This window comes from Arachis ipaensis, chromosome B8, assembly GCF_059453495.1.
Source record: "Arachis ipaensis isolate K30076 ecotype BB chromosome B8, ASM5945349v1, whole genome shotgun sequence".
NCBI lineage: Eukaryota > Viridiplantae > Streptophyta > Magnoliopsida > Fabales > Fabaceae > Arachis > Arachis ipaensis.
Genome location: NC_142443.1, coordinates 45,219,280 through 45,229,199, shown reverse-complemented (window position 1 = coordinate 45,229,199; position 9,920 = coordinate 45,219,280). Strand labels below are relative to the sequence as shown.

At 38.5% G+C, this 9,920-nt stretch overlaps 1 non-coding gene and 1 pseudogene across 1 annotated transcript; one reads left to right on the top strand and one right to left on the bottom strand.

Moving 5' to 3' along the window:
- Positions 1–6,849: 6,849 nt before the first annotated feature.
- LOC148547892 (small nucleolar RNA R71) lies at positions 6,850–6,955 on the bottom strand. The gene has a single exon (XR_015898008.1). It is a non-coding gene; the product is annotated as a small nucleolar RNA R71 (small nucleolar RNA).
- Positions 6,956–7,595: 640 nt separating this feature from the next.
- On the top strand, positions 7,596–9,101 carry LOC148547891 (uncharacterized; annotated as a pseudogene).
- The last annotated feature ends 819 nt before the right edge of the window (positions 9,102–9,920 follow it).

The window sequence follows — 9,920 nt, the reverse complement described above, 5'->3', positions numbered from 1 at the left end:
AAGAGTCAAGCAATTGGTATTTTTGGGTTTCAAAATTGAATAATAGAAGGAACTCTTGGCTAGGCATGGGAATTAGGGTCACCATCCTTGTCTAATAACCATATCTTGACAATTATGAGGAACCAAGCTCATTAAGTCTACCTCAATGCTTGAAGTACGTACAATATATACTTCAAGATTGAAGTACATCAAATGGCTTGATCAATCTCAACTCATAAGTCCCAATCTAACTACTAATTGGCTTAGTAGTAGATTGGTGTCAATGGGTATCAACTTGACCACTAGGGCTCTCAAATCACCAACTCAATTAGACTCAATGACTCAAGTTTACCCAATTCCCTTAGCTTAGGCCAAGAGTAAAGAAAACTACTCCATAATCAAATGAAACATTTAATCAAACACATGGTATTCATTAATAAAAGACATATTCAAATTGCAAATTAATTGGAAACTACAAGTGCCCACTAACAATTATCAATAGAAAATAACTCAAATAACACTATTACTCATAGAAAACATCAATGCACCAATAGGAATTCTAGATCTACAAAGTTCATAAAATGAGAAGAAAATGGGAAATAACAAGAAAATTCAAATTCAAACACAAGATCTAAACAAAATTATACTAGGGAATTCAAATTAAGTAATTGAAACTAAAATTAACAAAATCAATTCAGAATTTCAACAATGGAAGATCAAATCAAACTAGATCTAGAGAGAAATAAGAGTTTTTCTCTCTAGAACATGAGAACCCAAAAACTACCTAAACTATGTGTGTAAGGTGTAAAATGATTGATCCCCCCTTCCTCCATCAATTCCTAGGTCTTTTCTATGCAGAATCCAATTGGAATTGGGCCTGGAGCCTCCCAGAAATCGCCAACCACGATTTCCTTAATGAAGTCACGTGCTGGGCGTCACACGTGCGCATCGGTCACGCGTGCACGTCATTTGAGTTTTTTGAGCCATGCATACGCATCAATCATGCGTACGCGTCAGTCACTGTTGCGCCAATCCATGTGTGCGCGTTAGCCACGCGTGCACATCACCTCCAGTTTTCCAAAGCTCCATTCTTCATGTTCCTTCCACTTGTGCATGCTTCCTTTCCATCTTCTAGACCATTCTTGCCCTATAAATCCTGAATTCACTCAACAAACACATCACGGCATCAAATGGTAATAGAAGAAGATTAAAATATAGCATTTTTAAGGTAAAAGAAACATGTTTTCAACCATGAAGCAAAATTAGGAAGGAAACACAAAATCATGCAGTTTATATGAATAAGTGCGAAAAATATTGATAAACCCCCCCCCCAAAATTCTACACAAGATAAACTACAAAATTGGGGTTTATGACATACCAAGTAATACCTCAGGTGAGTGAGGGTCGATCCCCCGAGGATTGATGGACTGAACAATAATGGTCGAATGACTCACTTAGTCAGGCAAGCAGAAAGTGGTGTTTTGGATTTTAAAATCATTAAATAGAAATTTAAAGAATAGAAAATGAAAACAGTAAGAGTAGTGTGAAATGTATAGGAGAAAACAGTTAAGGTTTCAGAGTTGTTTATTCATCCAGATTAAGTTTTCTTACTGATGAGCGGATAATTTATACCCTTTTTAGCATTATTTTTACATAGTTTTTAGTATGTTTTAGTTAGTTTTTGTTATATTTTTATTAGTTTTTATGCAAAAATCACATTTCTGGACTTTACTATGAGTTTGTGTGTTTTTCTGTGATTTCATGTATTTTCTGGCTGAAATTGAGGGACCTGAGCAAAAATCTTATTCAGAGGCTGAGAAAGGACTGCAGATGTTGTTAGATTCTGACCCTACTGCACTCGAAGTGGATTTTCTGGAGCTACAGAAGCTCAATTAGCGCGCTCTCAATTTCATTAGAAAGTAGACATCCTGGGCTTTCCAGCAATATATAATAGTCTATGTTAAACGCCCACCAAAGATTTCTGGCGTAAAACGCCAGAACTGGCACCAAAACTGGCGTAAAACGCCCAAAGTGGCACCCAAGCTGGCGTTTAACTCCAAGAATGGCCTATGCACGTGTAAAGCTCAAGGCTCAGCCCAAGCACACACCAAGTGGGCCTGGAAGTGGATTTCTGCACTATCTGCACTTAGTTACTTATTTTCTGTAAACCTAAGTTACTAGTTGAGTATAAAAACTACTTTTTTTGAGATTCATTTTGGTAAGGTGTGACTTTTGAAACCTCTTTTGGAGGCTGGCCTCACGGCCATTCCTAGACCTTTTTCGCTTATGTATTTTCTACGGTAGAGTTTCTACACCCCATAAATTAAGGTGTGGAGCTCTGTTGTTCTTCATGAATTAATGCAAGTACTATTGTTTTTCTTTCAATTCACGCCTACTTCTTCTCCAAGATATACTCTTGTTCTTAATTCAGTTAAGTCAGAATGAAGGGGTGACCTGTGACAATCACCCACTATCTTCGTTACTCGCTTAGCCAAGATCCGCATGCCTGACAACCACAAGCGGTATACATGATGTTCAACGTAGTCATTGGACGACAGCCGGAGTATATTCTCTTGGGTATCTAATACACGGACCGAGTCCGTGAGATTAGTATCTTCGTGGTATAGGCTAGAACCATTGACAGCATTCCTGAGATCCGAAAAGTCTAAACCTTGTCTGTGGTATTTCGAGTAGGATCTGGGAAGGGAGGACTGTGAAGAGCTTCAAACCTGCGAATGTTGGGCGTTGATGAGCGGATAATTTATACGCTTTTTGGTATTGTTCTTAGTATGTTTTAGTTAGTTTTTATTATATTTATATTAGTTTTTATTTAAAATTCACTTTTCTGGACTTTACTATGAGTTTGTGTATTTTTCTGTGATTTCAGGTATTTTCTGGCTGAAATTGAGGGACCTGAGCAAAAATCTGATTCAGAGGCTGAAAAAGGACTGCAGATGCTACTGGATTCTGACCTCTGATAAACCCATATTTCATGAGTTCTTTTGTGCTTAATTAGAGTGATTTATTCAACTCTTCACCTACTTATTCACATTAATTGCATGGTTTTACTTTCCCTTCCTTATTATGTCATATTGTGAAAAACATGTTTCCTAAGCTTTAAAAAATTAATTATTTTAATTACCTTTATTTCCATTCGATGTCGTGATTAGTGTGTTGAGTTGCTTCAGGTTTCCTAAGGCTGAATGACTTAAAGGATGAAAAAGGAAACATACAAAAATTGAAGGAGAAGGCAAAACGGAGCTTTAAGGAAACTGGTATCCACGTGATCGCATGGACGACGCGATCACGTCCCAGAAGCAAAGAAGCAGCGACGCGGCCACATGATTGACGCGACCGTGCGCCTTAAGCAGAACGCACATGACGCGGTCGCATGACTGACGTGACCGCGTGGAAAGGAAAAGTTCCAGATGACGCGACTGCGTGACCCACGCGGACGTGTGACAGAGGCCACGTATCAGAATTTACAGAATACGCCCCCAGCGATTTCTGAAGCCCTTTTTGGCCCAGATCCAAGCACAGAAAGCATAGATTAGAGGTTATAAAGTGGAGGAATGCATCCATTCAGGGGGAGCTCACATAATTTTAGTTTTCAATGATTTAGATTTAGTTGAGAGGGAGATCTTCTCCTCTCTCTCTTTTAGGATTTAGGATTTCTTCTTGTTTTAAGAGTGACTCTCAATCCAGGTTTTATATTTCTTTGTTTTAAACTTCCCTTTTACTCTATTTATTTATTTCAGTATCTGAGTTGGCTATTTACCTTTATAATTGGATCTATGAATTCTTTCATGTTACAGACAGTTATTTGAATTAATGATATTTGAGGTATTTTTAGTTTATGATTGTTCTCTTTGATTTAAGTTATCATTGCTTCCCATCTAAGGACGTTTTTATTATTTCAGCAATTTTACTTTTTTCCCCTTTTGGTCCTGGTTAAGAATTCAGTAACTTAACAGTTATTAAACTCAACGTAATTGATAATCGTTATCTTGCTAATTGAGCTGAACTTAAATAATCCCAACCTTTTCTTAGGAAATAATTAGGATTCAAAAGTCAATTTAATTAGTCCCTTGACTTTCCTTTGCCCTGGTAAAGGTTGACCAAGTGGAGTTTAGATTCAACTTTCATTATAGTTGAGAGAGATAACTAAGTTAGACATCTAATTTCCCTTATCTTGCCAAAAGTTATTTTACAGTTATTATTTATTTTTAATTGCCATTTAATTCACTCGTCATTTAAATTACTTGCTTCTCACCTTCTAAACCCCGATTATAACCTTTATAACCAATAATAAGAACATACTTCCTTGCAGTTCCTTGAGAAGATGACCCGAGGTTTGAATACTCGGTTAACAATTATTAAGGGGTTTCTTACTTGTGACACCCAAAACGTTTGTATGAAAGGACTTTTGAAGGTTTAGAAACTATACTTGCAACGAGGATTTATCCGCAAATTTCTAGTGAATTTACATCTAAATTGTTGAATTTAATTAAGAATTAATTATATTTTAGCCACTATGGATGCTATTTTGAGTTTTGTACAATACTGTTATTTTAGGTAGCATTTGGCGGAATTTGATGGAGTTTCTGCAGAGAAAGAGAAGAAGCCAAGGAGATGACCAGCGAATACCAACGCGGACGCATGGCTCACGCGACCGCGCGGAATGGAGGAAATCGCAATGACGCGATCGCGTGCCTGACGCGATCGCGTGGACTGGAATCTGCACAAATGACACGAACGCGTGGACAACGCGGATGCGTCACATGCGCCATGTGCAGAAAATGCAGAAAAATGCTGGGGGCGATTTCTGGGCTGTTTTAACTCAGTTTTCAGCCCAGAAAACACAGATTAAAAGCTACAGAATAGACAAAACAAGTGGTCCCCACCCATCAACTGAAGATCTGTTAATTAATTCAAATTTAAATTCAAATCTTAAATTAGGAAAAGATATTACTTTAAGTTTAATTTTTAATATTAGATTTTAAATTTATTAGGATTAGTTATAAAAAGGGATCTCATGCCATCAGATTGGGGCGGTACATTTTTACCTGAATCCTTATTTTCTCTTTTCCATCAGCAACTAAACCTCCACTGTTAAGGTTAGGAGCTCTGTCTATTGTATGGATTGATAATATTATTTTTCTATTTTAATTAATGTTTTGATTTATATTTCAATAATTGTTTTCGTTCTTTATTTTATGAATTTGGGTGGAACGGAAGTATGATCCATGTTCTATTTGAGTTCTTGTAAAACTTGGAAAAGCTCTTTACTTGAACAATAGCTTGAAAACATATTATCCTGAATTTCTAATTGTTTGTATTTAACGGGATACGTGACATATAATCCCTTTATCTTTGAATAATTAGGATTCTTGTGGCATATAAACTAGGATTCGATCATCACCCTCTAATTGGAATTAATTGACCAAGGAATTGGCAGTTGATGAATTTTAGAGGAGACTAGGAAGGTCTAAGGAATTAGGGTCTAGTCATAAATAGTTTGCCATGAATTAAATCTTGCATAATTAAAATAGTTAATAAGAAAAGTCAATCCAGAAAATAGATAACTCTGAAGCCTTAACTGCCTTCTCTATATATTATTCCCAACTTAATTACTTGCCCTTCTTCAATATTTTTTATATTGTTTAATCTCTTTTATACTGCATCTCAACACCAATTTTTGTTTGTCTAACTAAGCCTATCAAACACTATTGTTGCTTAGTCCATCAATCCTCGTGGGATCGACCCTTACTCACGTAAGGTATTACTTGGTACGACCCGGTGCACTTGCCGGTTAGTAAGTGTGGTTGTAAAATACTGCACCAAGTTTTTGGTGCCATTGCCGGGGATTGATTGTGATTAACAACTACTCGTTGTTTGATTGCTTAGATTAGATAATTTTTTTATTTTTTTTATTATTATTAATCTTTATTTTTTTATTTTATTTTGCATTTTTTTACGATTATTTTTTTTCTTTTTTCTTCTCTTTACGTTTATTTTTCTTTTTTATTTTTTTATTTTCCCTTTCGTTTATGTTATCTCCCCCCCCCCCCTTTCCGTACTTTTTTTTCTTTTATAAAAAAAATTATATTTAAATAAATAAAATAGCACAAAAAAAATTTATTATTTCTGAATTTAAGTTTGGTGTTACTCAGTTAATGTTATTTTAATTTTTCTGTTTATTTTTTTTTTAAATTTTCGAATTTTTTTAGTTATTTATTTAGTATTTTTATTATTTTACACAGGTTACCTCACAGGGACTTCTCTGCACTCTGACGTAGAGAGTCCCATTTTTTCTTGTTTTCTGCTTGTGTATGCGCAGGAATAGAGACAAAGAACATCTCTTAGACTTTGATCCTGAACCTGAAAGAACTTTCAGGCAGCGTTTACAACAAGCAAGACTTTGCAAGGCTGCAGAATCCACTATGGCAAATAATAATGCTAATGCCAATGTGGTAAATCCGAATGGGGATGATCAACAGAGGAGAGTGCTTGGCTCTTATTCTGCCCCTACTGCGGATCTTTATGGAAAAAGTATTGTGGTGCCTCCTATAACTGCAAACAACTTTGAGTTGAAGCCACAACTGGCCACCCTGGTGCAGCAAAACTGCCAGTATCATGGACTTTCTCATGAAGATCCAAATCAGTTCATATCTAATTTTCTGCAGATATGTGATACTGTGAAGACAAATGGAGTGAATCCAGAGGTGTACAGACTCATGCTTTTCCCGTTTGCTCTGAGGGATAAAGCAAAGCTATGGCTAGATTCCCAACCAAAGGAGAGTCTGAATACTTGGGAAAAGGTCGTTACTGAATTTCTCACTAAATTTTTCCCACCAAAGAAGCTGACTAAGCTTAGGTTGGAGGTTCAGACTTTCAGACAGAAGAAGGGTGAAACTCTTTATGAAGCTTGGGAGAGATACAAGCTGCTGACTAGGCAATGCCCTCCAGACATGTTCTCCAAATGGACCCAACTAGATATCTTTTATGAAGGCTTAGGTGAGATGTCCAAGATGAGCTTAGATACTTCTGCAGGCGGTTCATTGCACAAGAAGAAGACACCAGAGGAGACTATTGAGCTGATTGAATTAGTTGCAAGTAACCAATATCTCTACTCATCTAACAGGAATCCTGTTAACTCTGAGACCTCTCAGAAGAGAGGCGTGTTGGAAGTAGAAGCTATTAATGCTCTTCTTGCTCAGAACAAGCTTATGTCTTAGCAGATAAATCTACTTACTCAACAGATGGGTGGCATGCAAGTCTCAGCTATCAACACTCAAAATCCACCCCAAGATACCTCCTATGACATGACAGGTAACTTTATGCAAAATGATAATTATGATTATGCTCAACCTTCTTCTGAACAGGTGAATTACATGGGGAGTGGCTATAGGAATCCCAACAATGATCCATATTCTAAGACATACAACCAGGGATGGAGGAATCACCCAAATTTTGGATGGAGGGACCAACCTCAGAGACCCCAGAACGTCAACAATAGTTCTCAGGGCGGTTTCCAGCAGAACAATGATTTGGAAGCAATATTGACAGGTTTTAGACAGGAAACCAGAGCATCCATCAAGAACCTGGAAATTTAAATGGGTCAATTAGCCACAAAGGTCAATGAAATTGATCAGAGGACCACTAATAACCTTCCTGGTAACACAATTCCAAATCCAAGAGAGGAATGCAAGGCTATCACCATAATAAGTGAACAAGTGGCAAGTGCGGAAGCACAATTTATGCAGGAAACCAAGGCCTCCATTAGAAACTTAGAAGTGCTAGTGGGCCAACTGAGCAAGCAAATACTTGAGAGGTCTACAAGTACAGTTCAAGGTGATACAGTGGTGAACCCAGGAGAAGATTGCAAGGGTATTCAATTAAGAAGTGGTAAAGTAGCTGGCTCTGAGACTAAGGCCAATGAAGAGCTAGTTGAAAAGGAAGCTCCAGAGGAGAAGAAGGAAGAAGTAGAATACGCCCCTCCAAAGCGTGCGGACAACCCATTCCCAGACTCTCTTGACACTTATCCTACTTTGCCAAAGGCTCCTAAATACAAGCCTAAAATGCCATATCCTCAGAGACTTCAAAAGGAGACCAAGGACAAACAGTTCTCAAAGTTCTTGGAAATCTTCAGAAAGTTACAAATCAATATTCCTTTTGCTGAGGTCTTGGAGCAAATGCCTATCTCTGTCAAGTTCATGAAGGAGCTGTTGTCAAAGAAAAAGCATTTAAAGAGAGATGAAACAGTAGTCCTGACTAAGGAATGTAGTGCTGTAATTTAGAATAACTTGCCAAGAAAGATGCCAGATCCAGGGAGCTTTCAAATTCCATGCACTATTGGGAGCACAACCTTTGAGAAAGCTTTATGTGATCTGGGAGCAAGCATCAATTTAATGCCCTTGTCTGTGATGAAGAAGCTGCAAATCCAAGAGGCACAACCCACAAAGATAGCATTACAGATGGCAGACAAATCTATGAAGACTGCATACGGATTAGTGGAAAACATCTTGGTTAAAGTGGGTAAGTTCTTTCTCCCAGCAGACTTTGTGATTCTTGACACAGGGGAGGATGAGAATGCCTCTATAATTCTAGGAAGACCATTCCTAGCCACTGGAAGAGCTCTGATTGATGTAGAAGTGGGTGAATTAGTGCTTAGAGTGCATAATGAGCAACTGATCTTTCATGTCTTCAAAGATGTGCATTCAACAGGTGAAGAAGAGAGGTGCATGCAGGTTGAGTTTATTGATCCAAACCTTCAAGAACCCCCTGATGATGCACAGCAGAATTTGCAACTTAAACCTCCTGTGGTGACAACCGATAAAATTCTGCCTGACATCAAACCTAAGTTTGGTGTTGAAACTGCATCATCCACCAAGGAGGAGGTCCCCAAAAAGAAAAAAATACCCAGAGGATGGAGAAACAAAAAGATCCCCACTGAAGGTTTCTCCCCAGGAATGAAGGTGGTGTTGACCAGCAATCCAGCATGGGTTTATACAGTAATCAAAATCCTCTCTCTGGAGCATATTGAGCTACGTTATGGAGACACAGGAAAGAAGTTCAAAGTAAGGGGTGAAGAGCTGAGCCCCTATGATCCTCCTCCTTAGAGGAGCTGACCGTCAAGCTAGTGACGATAAAGAAGCGCTTGTCGGGAGGCAACCCAATAATTTCGTATCCTTAGCTATTTTTAGTAGTAGTAGATTTTTTAGTTATTTTATTTTGTTTTTTGAGTTCTTACTAATTTTCTGATCATGCAGCTACGTTCTTCCAGGAACCGAACACCTCAAGCTATAATTAAAAAAAAAAGCACCCGACGCGCCAGCGTCGCTGACGCGAACGCCTCATCTAAGGGTGCAAGAAAAAAATAAAAAGTTACAGAGAGTTGCGCGGGAGTGGCGCCAGAATGGAGCCTTTCGCACAAACGATCCCACGTGATCGCGTACCTCACGCGTTCGCCTCGTTTGTGATTTTCGCCATTCACGCGGTCGCGTCACCGACGCGATCGCGTGACCTGCAAATTCGACGTAAAAGAGCGTTTGGGCAGAGAGTTGTGCCAGCTTGGGGCAAGAAGTGTGCTAAAAGCACAAATTTGGTCACGCGAACGCGTGACTGACGCGTTCGCGTCAGTAGCATATATGGCCATCTACGCGAATGCGTGCCTGACGCTATCGCGTCATTATGAAGAATGCGCGACGTACGCGATCGCGTGCTGCACGCGAACGCGTCACTTGCGCCGCCCAGTTTTCTTTCTTCCTCTCCCAATCCTAATTCTCTCTTGTTCTCTTATCCTTTTATTTTTTCTTTCATTTTAATATTTGTCTCTTCTATTTTCATTCATTCTTTGCTTGAGGACAAGCAAACCTTTAAGTTTGGTGTTGACGCTGCGCTTATAGGTTTTCTAGTACAAAAGGGAGGCGAATCATCAT